Raw genomic sequence first — 15,811 nt, forward strand, 5'->3', positions numbered from 1 at the left:
GTTATATGATCATATGGTGGTATAAATAGGGTGAATGCATATGGCTTTTGACCCTCTGGTTGGGTGAGGTCGTGGACTTATGGTGAAAATTGAAATATTTAAGAGGAGTCTGAGAGGGAACTATTTCACTCGAGAGGGTGATGTGAATGCGAACCAGCTCCCAGCAGAAGCAATAAATGCAGGTTCATTTGCAGCGTTTAAGAGTAGTTTGTATGGGTACATGGATGAGGGAGGTATTGATGGCTATGGTCTGGGTGCACGTGGATGGATCAAGGCAAAGAATGGCACAGACTAGATGGGCCGAAATCCCGGTTTCTGTGCTGTAATAGAACAAATTTAAATTGAGCCTACTACACAAGTCCATTTCCCAGGATCATTCCAATGTAATGTTCTAAAAAAAAAACTGTAAATACAAGAAACACTCAACACATAAAGAATATCTGTGGAGAGAGGAACAATGTTAAGCTTCAACTCCAACCTGTGTCAGAATGGCTTCAAACATTTCAGGTCTCCAGCATCTTGAGTGTTTCTTTAAAATACAACTGTTCACATACAGGCGACAGTGAGTTTTCACATATAGGCGACAGTGAGCGGATATTTCCAGACACGGTGAGGTAGATATCCAACGATGCAGACACTGAACAGCTCATTCCATATACACACTAGTTCTGTGTATTGAGATTACTTCTCAGGTCTCTCCGGTCTCTCAGCTTTTTTGTATCTGTGCCCTTTCGGTTTGGACTCTCCGACCCCGGGGAACAAACCTTGGCATATTTGACTGGACTTCAAGACTACTTTAGGAAAAAAACGGTGTTGACTGTGCCAGTGACCTCCCCCCGCCCCCGACGTTTTAAACAATAGCTCCAGGCACACAGAATAAGTCAGCCACGAAAGCTCACCCCCCCAACACCCCAAGGTGAGCAGCCACTTTCTCTAATAACAGCTGACGCAAGGTCTCTGTCAAGATGCTACCACTGTACGGTTTCCGGACCAAAAACATGTCAGACCAACTACACCCGCAGCGTGCACACATGTCTAGACCTTGGTGAACATATTCCTACTTCTCCGTCTAAACACACCACTTTGCAACTGGCTGTGGGAATTGCTAACCAAAACGGATTCAGACAGTCAGGATATACAACTGCTCCTCCCTCCAGATCATCCTCAAAACAGACTGTGTGCTGAGCCCATTGCTGTACAATCTGCTCACACAGGACTGCACGGCCAAATACCCGGGTAATCACATGGTCAAGTTCGCCGTTGTCACGACAATGGAGAGGTCCAACACTAATATCAATTAGATGGCATAAAGAGAAAAGAGTTCAAGGCTTGGTGCCATACAAATAACCTCTTCTTCAATGTCAGCAAGACAAAGGAGATTGTTATCAACTTCAGGAGAACTTGCACCACTGGCAAACATCTTTACATTAGCAGCATAGCTGTGGAAACTGGAAGCAGTTTCAAACTCCTGGGCATGCGCATCTCAAACCTCATGGTCCCAGAACACAATTCACAGAATCAGGAAAGCTCGCTCCCCAACATCTCGACTTTCTGGGGAGGCTGCAAAGAGATCTCTATGTATAGTGCATGAGGGAAAGGGGTCGGCAACGGCATGAAGGTTCCCACCCATTCTTGCCCATGGACTATTTTTTCCCACTCCCATCAGCGAAGAGGCTACATGGCATCACCTCCAGGACCAGTACACCCAAAAATTGTTATTTTCTCAAGCAGTAAGGCAAATCAACACCTCCACCCACTAACTCACTCCTCCACACCCCCATCACCACTATTTTAAGATTGCCTGTCAGTCATCCTATGTCCAGATACCCCTCTGCCTATCATCATTTCATGGACATGCGATCAATGCTTTAAGCTATCATATGTATTGAGTGTTTTTATAATTGTGGTTTTTATCTTTCTGTGTTTTTGTGCTTTGTTCCTGCGTCAGATCCGGTGTGTTTTGTTTTCCCTTTCACTTGTACACTGGAGTGACATTAAACAACCTGAATCTTGAATCTTGGGGAATACACAACGACCAGCCACATTATCTATGCTCCTTCCTGATTTTATAAACTTCTACAATGTCACACTCATTCTCCTGTGCTCCGTGGAATAAAGATCCAGCTTGGTCAATCCCTCCCTTTCACCCGGCCCTGTAGTCCAGTCAGCATCTTCACCAATCTCTTCAATACGCTCTCCAGCTAGTTAATCTCTTTCCTATAACAGGGTGAACAAAACTGTATATGATACTCGCTGTAGCCTCACCAACAATTTATACAACTACAATATAATGCCCATAACCCAAAACTCAATGCCACAACTGATGAAGGTCAGCATGGTTAAAGCCTTCTTTGCCAAACTTTACACTTGCACGTCCACTTTCAGAAAGCCGTACACTTGTACTCCCAGGTTGTCGCGCCATTCACTACTTCAGTCCCACCATGGTCACACTGTCCAAAATGCAACATCCGTCACTTGTTCAAGTTGAAAACCATTTGCCATTCCACATCCCATCTCTATAACTGATCAAGATCTCCTTAAAAATCATTGTAACCTGTTGCAATATCAAGCAGACTCCCGAATTTAGTATGAAACTTGCTGACCATGTCATGCACATTCATATTCAAGAAAATGCCCTGAATAATGGATTACAGAGGTCTCAACACTAACACTCACATCCCACTCGTCACAAGCCTCCATTCGCTAAATCTATCTTCAGTCATCACCCTCTTCTTCCTGTCATCGATCCCGCTGTACAGATATGACATCCCACTGGGTGATATGGGTGATGTAGTCGGTGATTTCCCCACAACTAATGTACAATCGCACAGATCTGCAGATTCACTGCAGACTGAGAAGTTTCCAATAAACACCTATATAGTTACCAAGTGGACGGATGCCCCTATACAGCCCATTCCATATTCTGACAGACTCCTTCCCAATATAATAACACACAACCCTGCGATGCTTTGGTGCCGGCGATTTGCCGTGGTGATCCTGCCATTTCCCATTCATAAACTAAGGTGGAACTGGAACCTAATGCCCCCCTGCCGAACTGTTCAACAGATTGGTGCAAATGCCATAGCCACAACCATAGAGCCAATGCTCACAGCATCCTTTCCTCCCACTATCATTCTGTTGCATTTGTTCCTGAGCCACTGACTCGATGCTCAGAGGCAGTGACCAAAGAGCGATTAAAATTCTGCAACATATGTTGCAATTCTGGCCAGTTGTTACCGTGGAAACGGAGGAAGTGGCTCAACAACGGTAACTGAAAAAGGAAATAACAAACTCAATATCATACCCTACGAGTTACATTGTGACAAAGATTAACACTGCAGCCATTTTATAACGGGGAAACTAAAATTGTAATGGCTACTTTTACTCTGACTCCTGTTGTATTCCGTTAAACCTCTGTAGGTCCAGCTCATAAAAAAAAGACTCCTGGAAAACTCGACCAGGTAAAAGGTGGAAGACAATGATTTACAATCAAGACGACGGTTAGAAGAAGCGTTGCTGATATATGTATACCATTGAGCTGATGAGATACATGCTGGACAGAAAACAGCAGAGAACTGTGACACAGCTGAACACAACAGAGAAACAAGTCTCCCCTTCATGGTCTTTGTCTGTACTCACCACTGCCTCAGTAAAACAGCCAACATCCCCACAGCCTTGGACATTTTCAATTCTCGCCTCCCATCGAGTCGGAGATCAAATAAAACAGAAACATATCAGCAAGCTCAAGGACAGATCCTTAACCAAACTAAATGTTCCCCAATTTGATGAGATGGACTCCTGACCTCACAATGTAACTCGATGTGACCTTGCACCATATGTCCAAATGCATTGCACTTTCTCTGTAACCATAATGAGTTGTTACTCTGTTATTCTTTTGCCCTGTTTCACCGCAGTGTACTGCAGTAATGTATTGACCTGCACGGATAATGCCGAACACAAGGTTTTCACTGAACCTCGGTATATGACAAAAATAAAGATTTTCCCCATTTTAATTGAGCAGGAATATTAGACAGCTGGGGACTTCCTTTGGGAAATCTAGAGGAGAACTTCATTTTTCGAGAAATCCATATAAATGAAAAATATGATGAAACATAGTCATATAAATAAATAAATATAATAATCGGGTCATGTATAGGGAAACACTGGACGCATTGTGGAAAATCCTAGCATGGGATAGAAAGTCGAAATTCCCCCAAGAGGACATGACAGATCAGGATTTCACCGTCGCCTGAATGGACTAAAGATTAAACTACACATAGACGGGGATTAGTGTCCCGAAAGTCCAATTACTCTGTTTAACCTTCTCTGTCTACAAAAATACAGCAGGCCTAATGGCCGCTCTGTGTCTCAGAATGATGTAAAATAACTGTGGACCCCAGGCATCGATCCAGGTGAAGTTTGGATCCGCTACCGGACCACGTGATGTAGGTAAAGTTCCCCAGTTACAACTGAACGGATGGTGTAGTCTCGGCATCACTGCCTCGTCCCGCTTGTAGAACCAAGGCACCAGGGGCTGAGCGGTGGCTCATCTCAGGCGGCTCGGTGTGTGAATCCAACAACCCTGATCGATCCCGCCAGAGATGTGAACGGGACTCACACATCAGACGTCCCCGCTCGGGACCGGCCTCAATACTCACCGCTGGAAAATTGATGTACTAGCCCCGCAAACAGAGATCCGTCCGCCGGCTCCCGGAAAGAAAACCACCGCCCAGCCCGGGATTGAGCATGCGCAATGTGATCTCGCGTCTTGGAGCGGTGGGCGGGGCCTCAGAAACAAACCCGCAGATGCTGCAGTTCCGAATTAAACGGGCTCATATGACTGATGGGTTTGGTCTCCCATGGCAATATCACAATCAGATTCAATATCCCCGGCATATGTCATGAAATGTGTTGCCTTTGCGGCAGCAACATAGTGCAATAAACAACAATATCGAAAACAACTGATAAGTAGTGCAAAAATATAAATGTAAATAAACAAAACTCAGTGCCACAACTGATGAAGGGCAGCATGATTAAAGACTTCTTTTCCAACCTTTGCACTTTCATGTCCACTTTCAGGAAACCTACACTTGTAACCCATGTTGCTCTGTTCCACAATACCCGGTGCCCCGCCATTCACTATTGCAGTCCCACCATGGTTTGACTGTCCACAGTGCACCATCCCTCACTTGTCCAAGTTGAAAACCATTTGCCATTCCACAGCCCGTCTCCATATCTGACCAAGATATTAAAAAAAAATCATTGTAATCTGTTGCAATCTCAAGCAGACTTCCGAATTTAATATTAAACTTGCTGACCATGCAATGTATATTCATATATTAAATAAGTATCCTAAGTAATTAATTACAGAGGTCTCAATACTGACACACACATCCAACTCGTCACAAGCATCCATTCGCTAAGTCTGTCTTCAGTCGTCACCCCCTGTATAGTAACCACCCTGGACGGAAGCCCATGTACTGCCCATATTCTCAGAGGCTGCATCGTAATATGATAACCCACAGCCCTGCGACGCTTTGGTGCCGGTGATTTGCCGTGGCGTTCCTGCCATTTCCGATTCATAACCTGAGATGGAACTGGAACCCAATAACTCTCTGCCTGGGTCGGTGGTCAGGCTGATTCACCAGTGGTAGATTGGGAGAGGATGCAGATACACTTTAGCTTGTCTCCAGCAGCGAAACTGAGCACATTTGATCACAATCTTACTGCTGTATGGGATCTTACCCAGCTCAGTTTGCTGCCATGTTTCCCTCAGTGTAGCAGGAACAAAATGTTTTGAATGTAATGTTATAAAATATAAAATGTTTGGAACTCAGCTACAGCTGTGAAAGGAGAAATGGTGAAAGGCCCAGTTTCGCAATTGGGGCTGTTCAACATGCAACCGACTTGCCGAGCGTTTCCTATATTTCATTCTTCTTGCTTTAAATTTCCTGCAACAGCAAAATGTCCTCTTTATTTAATACACAGATATAAACTAACTGCAGAAATATTTGGGGCATCCAAAACTGTTCAACAGATTTGTGTAAATACCATCGCCACAACCAGCAATTTGTTAGTTTTTAGTTCATTGCGCCCATGGCGTAAGACATTCCATACAGTCAATGCTCACAGTATCCTTTCTTCCCTATCTCTCTGTTGCATTTGTTCCTGTGGCCACTGTCTCTACGCTGAGGGGAGGTGACCAAAGAGCGATAAAGCTGTGCAACTCTAGTTGCAGTTCTGGCCGGTTGTTACTGTGGAAACGGAGGAAGTGGCTCACCAAAAGATAACTGAAAAAGGAAATACCAAACTCAACATCATACGCTACGAGTTACATTGTGACAAAGATTAACACAGCAGCCATTTTGTAACGGTTGAACTAAACTTGTAATGACGGCTTTTATCCCCCCTCGTCTTGATTCAGTTAAACCTCTGGTAGCTCTAGATAACAAAACACAGTTCCTGAAAAACTCAATGGGGTAAAAGGTGGAAGGCAATACTTCACAATGAAGACAATGGTTTGAAGAAACTTTGTTGATATACAGTGGCATAAAAACATTTGCGTAACCCTGGTCATTTTTTTTTTACTGTGAATTGCTAAGCGAGTAAAAGATAAATTTATTTCCAAAAGGCATGAAATTAAACATGACACATTTCTTTAATATTTTAAGGAAGATTACTTTTCGAATTCCATCTCTTACAGTTACAAAATAACAGAAAAGGAAAAGGGCCCGAAGCAAAAGTTTGGACACCCTGCATCATCAGTACATAGTAATACTCTCTTTAGCAAGTATCACAGCTTGTAAGCACTTTATGTCGCCAGCTAAGAGTCTTTCAATCCTTGTTTAGGGGATTTTCGCCCATTCTTCCTTGCAAAAGGCTTCTAGTTCTGTGAGATTCTCGGGCCACTCTTGCATGCACTGCTCATTTGAAGTTTATCAGCCGATTTTCTATGATATTTAGGTCATGGCAAAACCTTCAGCTTCCGCCTCTTGAGTGATCAATTGTGGATTTTGAAGTGTGTGTTTAGGATCATTATCCTGTTGTAGAAGCCATTCTCTTTTCATCGTCAGCTTTTTTTTTTGCAGACGGTGTAATATTTGCTTCCAGAATTTGCTAGTATTTAATTGATTCCATTCTTCCCTCTACCAATGAAATGTTCTCCGTGCCACTGGCTGCAACACAAGCCCAAAGCATGGTCGATCCACCCCTGTGATTAACAGTTGGAAAGGTGTACTTTTCATGAAATTCTGCACCCTTTTTTCTCCAAACATATCTTTGATTATTGCGGCCAAAATTCGGCGTCAGAAGTTTGCAAGGGAACATCTAAACAGCCTGATGCATTTTGGAAACAAGTCCTGTGGACTGATGAATTTAAAATGGATATTTTTGGCCATGGACTCAGCTGAACACATCAGAGATACAAGTCGCCCCTTCATGGCCTCTGTCTGTACTACCAGCTGCCTCAGTAAAGCAGGCATCATAGTGAAAGATCCCCACAGATCTGGACATTCTCACTTCTCACCCTCCCATCGGGTCGAACATAAAAAAAAATACAGAAACGTACCACCAGGTTCACAGACAGCTTCCATTCTGCTGTTATAAGCGAAGTGAATGTTCCCAGTGTGAAGAGATGGACTACTGACCTCACAATGTACCTTGATGTGACCTTGCACCACATATTTACCGGCACTGCACTTTCTCTGCAACCACAATGATTTGTTACACTTTATTGATTATCCCGATTTCACCTCAATATACTGTAGTAATGTATTGATCTGCCTGGATTTTACGGAATGCAAGACTTTCAGTGAACCTCGGAGCATGACAAAAATAAACAGTCTCCATTTTAATTGTGTGGAAATATTAGACAGTTAGGGTCTTCCTTTGGAAATTCTGGAGAGAAACTTCATTTTCTGATAAATGCATATAAATGACTCTTTGGCAGCACCACAATGCAATACATAACAATATCGAAAAAAAAGAATTGCAGTAAATGTATATATTGCATATTTAAATTAAGTACGTAGTGCAAAAATAAAAAAAAAGAATACAAAACTGATAAACCAATAGCCCATTTTAATTGTGTAAAAATGTTAGACAACCTGGGTTGCTGCTTTGGAACTTCTAGGGGGAGGCTTAACAGAAGTTTACAAAATTTTGAGAAGCCCAGATAATTGGAAAAAGCTTAATTCTCTCATTAAAAAAAAAGATCATACATCGGGAAACATTGGTTGCGCTTCAATGAGTGGACGTGACAGATCTGGATCTCACTTTCTTGTCTGAATGGACGGAAAATGAAACTACACATACATTGAAAAAAACCCCGCAGATTCTGCAAATCTGTAGTAAAATACAGTGGGAAACGGGATCAGGTGACGAGTACATGTTCTTCCACCTGAACCGGTGACTCCGCTGCTCGCCCCTCACGTACTGTCCCACCCACATGCTGCATTTTCCACAGTATTTCATATTGACAGTAGCTACATTTCAGCTCTTTGCTCTGTATACTTCCCCCTTCTGTTCTCCCTGGACATAGAGTCAAGAGCTCAGTCCCCATGCCTGCCTGACATAGAATTTATACCCAGAACGGAGGTGTGCAGGTTTTATTCAAATCACTCTATGTTAACAAACACTAATTTCTATTCACATTCCTCCGGCCTCACTGGACAGCAACACTGAAACGTCAAGTGAGAAACAGCAGGAGGTGGCCGTTCAGCCCCTCTAACCATCAACAAGATGACGGCTGCTCTCCCATCTCAGCCACGTGTTTCTGTCCGATCCTCATTTCCTCGATCCTTCAGTCTCCTCACATCTGCCGGCCTCTGTTTTATGTGAGGTCCCTCACTGTGCCTTCACCGCCCTCTGTAGTGGGTATTTACATATATTCACCACCCTCGGAGTGGAGGCAGTTCCCCTCATCTCAGTCTCAGACAGTCCACCCTCAATTCACCGGTTAATAATGTTATGTATTTCAGTGCGTTCGCCTGTCAGTCCTCGATTCTCCATTTGAACGGGTTTTCGCATTTGATTTTCTTTTATATGATGATCCCAACACTTTAGGGATTAGTTTGGTAAATCTTCATTGTACTCTAAATAACATATACCCTCTAACCTCTTTGTTAATCCTCTATGAAAATAATTCTCTCATAATAGTGAAGGCACTCAACAGTTCAAGGAGCATCTTCCGAAAAGAGTAAGCAGCCGATATTTCTGGCTGTGACCCTTCTTCAGGACTGAAGAAAAGTTGGAGAGTATCCAGGGGGAAGTAATAGGCAGGTGGGACGAAGTAAATGGTCAGACTGATGAATTGGGCAAGTGTGGGGACTGGAAGTTTTGATCACCGGAAGGAGAAAACGATATTCATACCATGAGTTGAGGGCATCCAGCCAGAAGTTAAGGAACTGCACCTCCACTGCGAGGGTGGCCTCATTTTGGCACAAGAGTAGACAATGGGTCGACACCATCATTTGCAGCCCCGTGTTGCCCCAACCACTCACCTTCCACCCCTGTCACTATTTCCACCTTCCGACCTCCCCCTCACTTGGATCCATCTCTCACTCCCCAGCTCTTGCCCCATCCCCACCCCTCACCTCTTTTCTCGGACTATTTCCCGTCCACTCTCAGTCCAGAGGGAGGGTCTCGGCCCGAAATGTTGACGGTCCATTTCCCTCCACAGATGCTGCCCGACCCACTGAGTTCCTCCGGCAGTTTGTTCTTTGGTCTGTATAACCCGTGTTAGTGTGGGGAGCGGGATTTTACACCATATTCCAGGTACATCTCAACAAAGCCCAAACAAGTGTTGAAGTCATGTCACTCCGATACACAATAACATTTGCAATAAGCACAATGAACCTTGGACCTACCCATTTCCCACTTTCGGGAATGTGGAACAGTCCATGTTCCAAGCCTACACCGGTATCGCTCCCCAACTCCTCTGACACTGCACTGATGGCTGCATTGGTGCTGTTTTCTGCACCTGGGGTCAAATTTACTTAGTCCATTTACTGACACGTTGAACCCCTTTCTCGATCTATCTGCCTGCATCTCAGGAGGCTGTATATCCACTGATACCTTATATAAACCCATTGATTATCACAGCTACCTGGACTATACCTATTCCATCCCTTCTCTCAGTTCCTCCGTCTCCACTGCATCTGTTCTCAGGATGAGGCTTTTTATTTCAGAACTAATGATACGTCCTCCTTCTTCCTTTCTTCACCAGCAATGCTGCCCTTATCCGCATTTCTTCCACCCATCTTCCATCTGCCCTCAGCCCATCCACCTGCGGCCCCACAAGGGAAAGGTTCCCTCTGGTCCTCATCTATCACACCACCAGCTCCTGCGCCCAGCACATAATTCTACGTAACTTTCGCCATCTCGAACCAGGTCCCAGCACCGAACACATCTTTCCCTCAGCCCCACCTCCACACTTTCTGTTTTCCGCAGGGAGCGCTCCTACGCGACTCCCTTATCCATTCTGCCCTCCCCGTTGAACGCCTTTCTTGTGGTTTTCATTGTGAACTTCACATGTGCCAAACCTGCCCCTGCACCCTCCTGTCTCACAAGCATTCAGGGCCCTAAACAGTCCTTCTAGCTGAGGTGACACTTCACCTGTGGGTCTATAGAAGACCTATATTGTATTTGGGCTTCCGGTGTGGCCTCCTGTATATGGGTGAGACCCAACGTAGTTTGGAAGACCGCTTCGCCGAGCACACACGCTCCATCCACCAGAAAAAGTGGAATCTTCCGGTGGCATCCATTTCAATTCTATTTCCCATTCACATTCATACATGTCAGTCTATCGCATTCCATACTGCCGCGATGAGGCTACGCTCAAGTTGGATATGCAACGTCTTGTAATTCGTCTGGGAGGTTTCCAAACCGATCTGTAGAATTTCCGGTGACTGGCCCGCCCCCTCTCCCTCAGCATTCCCCGCTCCCATTACTTTCTCACACCTTATCTCCTTACCTGCCGATCAGCTGCCACTGCGCTCCTCCTCTTTCCCTTTCGTCATGACCTGTCATCTACTGACTTTTTCACTTATCGACTTGCCAGTTCTTTTCCTCACCAGCCGCGCTCTCTATTTCACCTTTAAGCTACTACCTTGTACTTCGTTCTCTCCTCCCCACCTTCTTACGCAGACTTCTTTCTTTTTCATTTCCAATCCTCATGAAGGGTCTCGGCCTAAATGTCGACTGTTTTCTCTTTTCTATAGATGGTTCCTGATGTGCTGAGTTCCTCCAGCATTTTGTGTATTATTTTGATTCTCAGCATCTGCGGATTTTCTCTTGTAAGGATTTGAAGGAAATTGGAGCATGGCGGGAAAATGAGGGAAGGACCCTTTAGGAGGACGGGACCAATGATGCCCAGAAAGTCGGCACATCAGTGACTCCAACGTCCAGGAAGGCGGTACCTCAACTCTCTGTACAAAGCGCGGGGAATGACCCGGCCTCATGGGCATCCACTGCAACCAACGAAGACCACAACTTCAGTCGCTTGTTCATACCACTGGACCGAACTTATGACGTGGAGCGAATGGACCCATCGCAGAACAACGGTTTTACCAGTTTAAAAACTCTCTCCCATAGGTTTCCTGACATGATGGACAAACTCTCTCTCTCTCTGTCTTTCTTTCCCCTACTCCCTTTCTCTGTCTCTCTGTTCCGCTGCGTGCCTGCGTCATCAAAATGTGTTCTTCCCCACGTACGTACCTAACGTACTGGAGTCAAAGTTAACTTTTCAAACTTTATCATTTTCTGTCCTTTACACGAACTTGATGAGAGAATCTGCACGGTTTTATTTAATTATTTGTTTAGAATTTCACCCAGTTTTATTTTTTAGCTAATTCTACCGAATCCTTTCTAAATAAATTATGAATATATTATGTACCTCTCCAAGGGTCGGGGTCGAAAACTCGGCCCGGCATTCCCGGCGGCCAGCGCTATTTATGTTACAAGAACGTAGGCAGCGAACCCAAGTGCATACACGGAGCTTGAGTCTAGATGCTTACACAGGCGTAAACGTCGAAGAGCAAACAGGAGGAATGTTTACACGGAGCCCTGACACGGAACATTGACACGGAGCCTTGATTCAGAGTCTTGACACGGAGCCTTGACTCACAGAAACGGAGTCCCATAGTTAAACCTCGAAACAGGAGCTAGATTTAGAACGAACGGTTCTGAGCGATCGGGGAACGTAATTATCTCACAGGAAAAAAGACAAACGAACTGGCGTCTAGTGGTTGTGACGCCGGGCTTCTTATACTGCAGTTCTTGGTAGAAACCAGGTGTGCTGTCATCTCAGCGAATTAGCAATACATGTGAAATTAATGGTCGGAATCAAGGCATAATCAAAGGAAATTAGGAGTAAGATAGGGGATTAACGATCGGGACCATGACTATACGCCCCCCCCCCCCAAGAACGGGAGCCTCCAGGCGAGCCACCAGGCTTGACCGGGTGGGCCCGATAGAAATCACGGATGAGGGAAGACTCCAATATGAAGGAGCGGAGAAGTGCCTTAGCGTGGGCTACAGCTGTCTGGGATAATCCACCGGAGATCTGCTCTTCCTTCCGCAGCTTCATCATGGAAATGAGAAACGTGTTTGCCCACATCGTCCGTGGTAAAGATGCCGCTAAGCGTTTACTCTCTCTCCGTCAGGGCACACGCAGAGCTACCGAGTATTCCACGGAGTTCCGAACGTTAGCGGCCGACTCGGGATAGAACGACAAGGCACTCCAAGGGGTATTTCGGGATGGTCTCAGCGACAGGGTGAAAGACAAGTTGGTGGCAAGAGATTAAACCAACAACCTAGATGCGTTGATCTCCCTAGCTACCAGGTTGAACAATCGTCTCCGAGAAAGCCAAAGGGAAAGATCTGATTGTCCACCACGTTTGGACACTCCACGGCACTCATTTCCGCCTCCCGCAAGAACAAACCTCTCTCCTCCTCCTACTCCTCGGGTGGCTCCCAGCCCGGCCGTTTCCACCACCCCGGGAGAGGTGAACCCATGCAGCTGAGCCGGAAGCGCCTCTCTCCCGCTAGGCGACTCCGGAGATTGAGAGCGGGTGAGTGTATATATTGCAGCCAGTCCGGCCACTTCTATGCTACTTGGCCCCATCGGCCAAAGAATGAAGGTTCACCAGTAGAAAGGGGGACACTGGTGATCCAGACGATAGCCCCTTCCGTTCCCAGAACTCCGATGCAGATCCTGGCTACTTTATGTTACAACAAACAATCCCTGCCTCTGTGAGCTGCAGTGGACTCCACTGCTGAGGGATACCTTCTGAATGAAGATATAGCTTCCCAGGCCGGACTTTCTCGGGAACCGTTGAGTACCCCTCTGGAAGCCCAGTCACTGGACGTTAGACTTCTGGCCCGAGTCACTCACTGCACACCACCACTGTTTCTTATTCTGCCTGGGAGCCATCGGGATCAGGTAAAATATAACGTGATTTCCTCTCCGCAAGCTCCTATCGTTCTTGGGTATCCCGGTTAAGCCACCACAAATCCCACTTTGATTGGTCCACTGGGAAGATAGCCGTTCTGTCACTCCACTTGTCTTCAATCACCCCGACTTTTCCAAGGTTCCTGCAGTGTACCACGATCTGGGAGATGTGTTCAGCAAACAACGGGCTCTTTCCCTGCCTCCACATGATTGTGCTATTGAAACCAGAGAATTGTGAAATCTTCTTAAGGATAGTAAATAAATGAAGGATGAGGTGGCTCATAAATATGAACAAGTACTTATGGAGTAACATCTAGAGATTTTTCATACGAAATTCAGGAACTTAGTAGATGCTGATAGAACTGAGAACTTGGATAAATGTATAACTTCGTGTCTCGAATCCAAGATGGCCGCGAGGAGCTGAAGAAACTTCTGGAAACACATGCCTATAACCAGGGATTGGCTGCCGTTGAGAAGTATGGAGAAGGGGCTCTGAATGATCCCAAAATGTATGTACAGACCATTCTGAAAGTCACAAAAAGAATAATGCATTAGTGATGTCAGCTTTCAACAATGACGCTGTTTTTGTGGCTGTGTTACATAAGGTTTGGGGCCGTTTCCTTAATAGTAATGCGGTCACAAGAATGGCTCAGTCGTCAAGTAAATCTCCAGAGTGATTAGCAGAATGCGGTGACTCTCTACTGAAGATAAAGCAAGAAATCTGACCAGTGATGTAAGTAGCCAAAACAAACCAACCACTCGTGCAGCTAAGAAAAGTAAGCAGTCCTGAACATTTGTCTGTAATTGAGCAAGAAAAGCGTTCACTGATTTGCACAAAAGAGAGACCGGTATCTATCAGACGTTATACCCTCCTACCAAACCCCATCCACCCGCCCGAGTTGTCAACAGTCCGGTCAAGCCTGTTGGTACGCCTGAAGGCTCCTATGGGGGCGGGGGTACAATCGCGGTCTGGGCCATTGACTCCTCATTTTATTCTAATTCCCTTTTCCCTGTGTTCTACGGGGTTCCTTGATTAAGGCACCTGCTTCTCATCTGAACCGGCAGCATAAAAACTCCGGCGGACATCGACTCAGCGCGGGACGGTCACCAGAGCCGGTGCGACAATGCACGTTCCAGGTCGCCGAGAATACTGGATTCTCAGTTTTATCAGTGCCTGGGGTTGCTTCGGGAATTCTGACGTTTTCTTGTGCAGCAGACTATAGCCGGCCGTTTCCCGCTACTCCGAGTCAAGATACGAATTATCTTTTGTTGTTTTGTTTCGTTGTTTCGTGCCCAGATGAGTATTGCTGGCCGTTTGCCGGTACTCTGAATCAGGACACAAATTGTCTGTCGCGGTTTGGTTTTGTCGTTTTGTGTCCAGATGAGTATTGCTGGGCCGATTACCGCTTCATGTGCTGCTCCGAGTCAAGATGCAACAATTTATTGTTCCTGTTTTAAAATGCGTTCGTGGAATTATGGTGGGAAGTTCTCGGTCATTTATTGTTACATTTCATCTTGTGTAACACCGTTATTCGCTTGCGTGTTCGCAGATAACACTGACTGTAAACTCTCCAGTCAATATGAGACTGAACATTTCTCTCCGCAGGTCATCAAGCCTGAGCTCTTTCTGTGCTGATCACAATGAAAACGGCAGTTGACCTCAACGGAGCTTTCTCGTCTGTTAATATGTTACTCGCCACATTCATGTCAGGAGTGGGAACAGAAATTAACGGTGAGGCTGCAACGTCGGAGAGAGCACCTGAAGACCGGGGAAATAAGTCGAGGAACTGCACAGTATGCCTCTCTTACACCCTGGGGCCGGGATCCCGTACAGGGGACGCCGAACCGACGGAAGACTTGGGAACTGAGCATCGTGCCTTCCCAATGAACCCCGACAGGGCAAGCCACCTGGGCTCTCCAACCCGGAGGACACAATGGAGCGCATCACCCGCCTCTCTCGTGCTTCGAACTGGGGAACCCCATACGCCGCAGCCATTGGAGCACGGGCAACATGGTACGGACCACAGACGCCGCCGGAGCAAGAAAATCCCAACGGGCATCAGAAGTTAACGCCACCCAGAAAATCCCCAGGTACAATGGTATCATCCTCAATGGAGCCTTGCCTCGTGCAAGTCAAATTTTCTTCATGGTATAACGGGTGGACCTTCACCGAAACTGCGGTGCACCATGTCCTGGACTGGGATACCTTGCGATCCCTCCTCAGCCTACCGCTGACTGGAGCGGAGTTTCGGGCAGAGGCCATTGGAGGAAGAAACGAGAGAAAAGCTGGGCAGTAGACGGCGTCGTCTGGGAGAAAGTCTGGGGACTTTCGCAGAAGATATCCGCCACTGTGCTCGCATG

The 15,811-nt window shown here is 46.0% G+C and overlaps 1 protein-coding gene across 2 annotated transcripts in view; it reads right to left on the reverse strand.

The window, feature by feature from the left end:
* The window catches only part of LOC140207025 (NACHT, LRR and PYD domains-containing protein 12-like), a 33,816-nt gene extending 29,088 nt beyond the window's left edge, over nt 1-4,728 (reverse strand). The window contains exon 1 of one of the 2 annotated variants that reach the window (XM_072275344.1): nt 4,659-4,728. The gene's annotated coding sequence lies outside the window, so the exon portion shown is untranslated. Of the gene's footprint in view, nt 1-3,639 lie in introns of both variants that reach the window. The other variant, XM_072275343.1, reaches the window with a different exon arrangement.
* Between the last annotated feature and the right edge of the window lie 11,083 nt (nt 4,729-15,811).

Source organism: Mobula birostris, chromosome 13, assembly GCF_030028105.1.
Source record: "Mobula birostris isolate sMobBir1 chromosome 13, sMobBir1.hap1, whole genome shotgun sequence".
Classification (NCBI taxonomy): Eukaryota; Metazoa; Chordata; class Chondrichthyes; order Myliobatiformes; family Myliobatidae; genus Mobula; species Mobula birostris.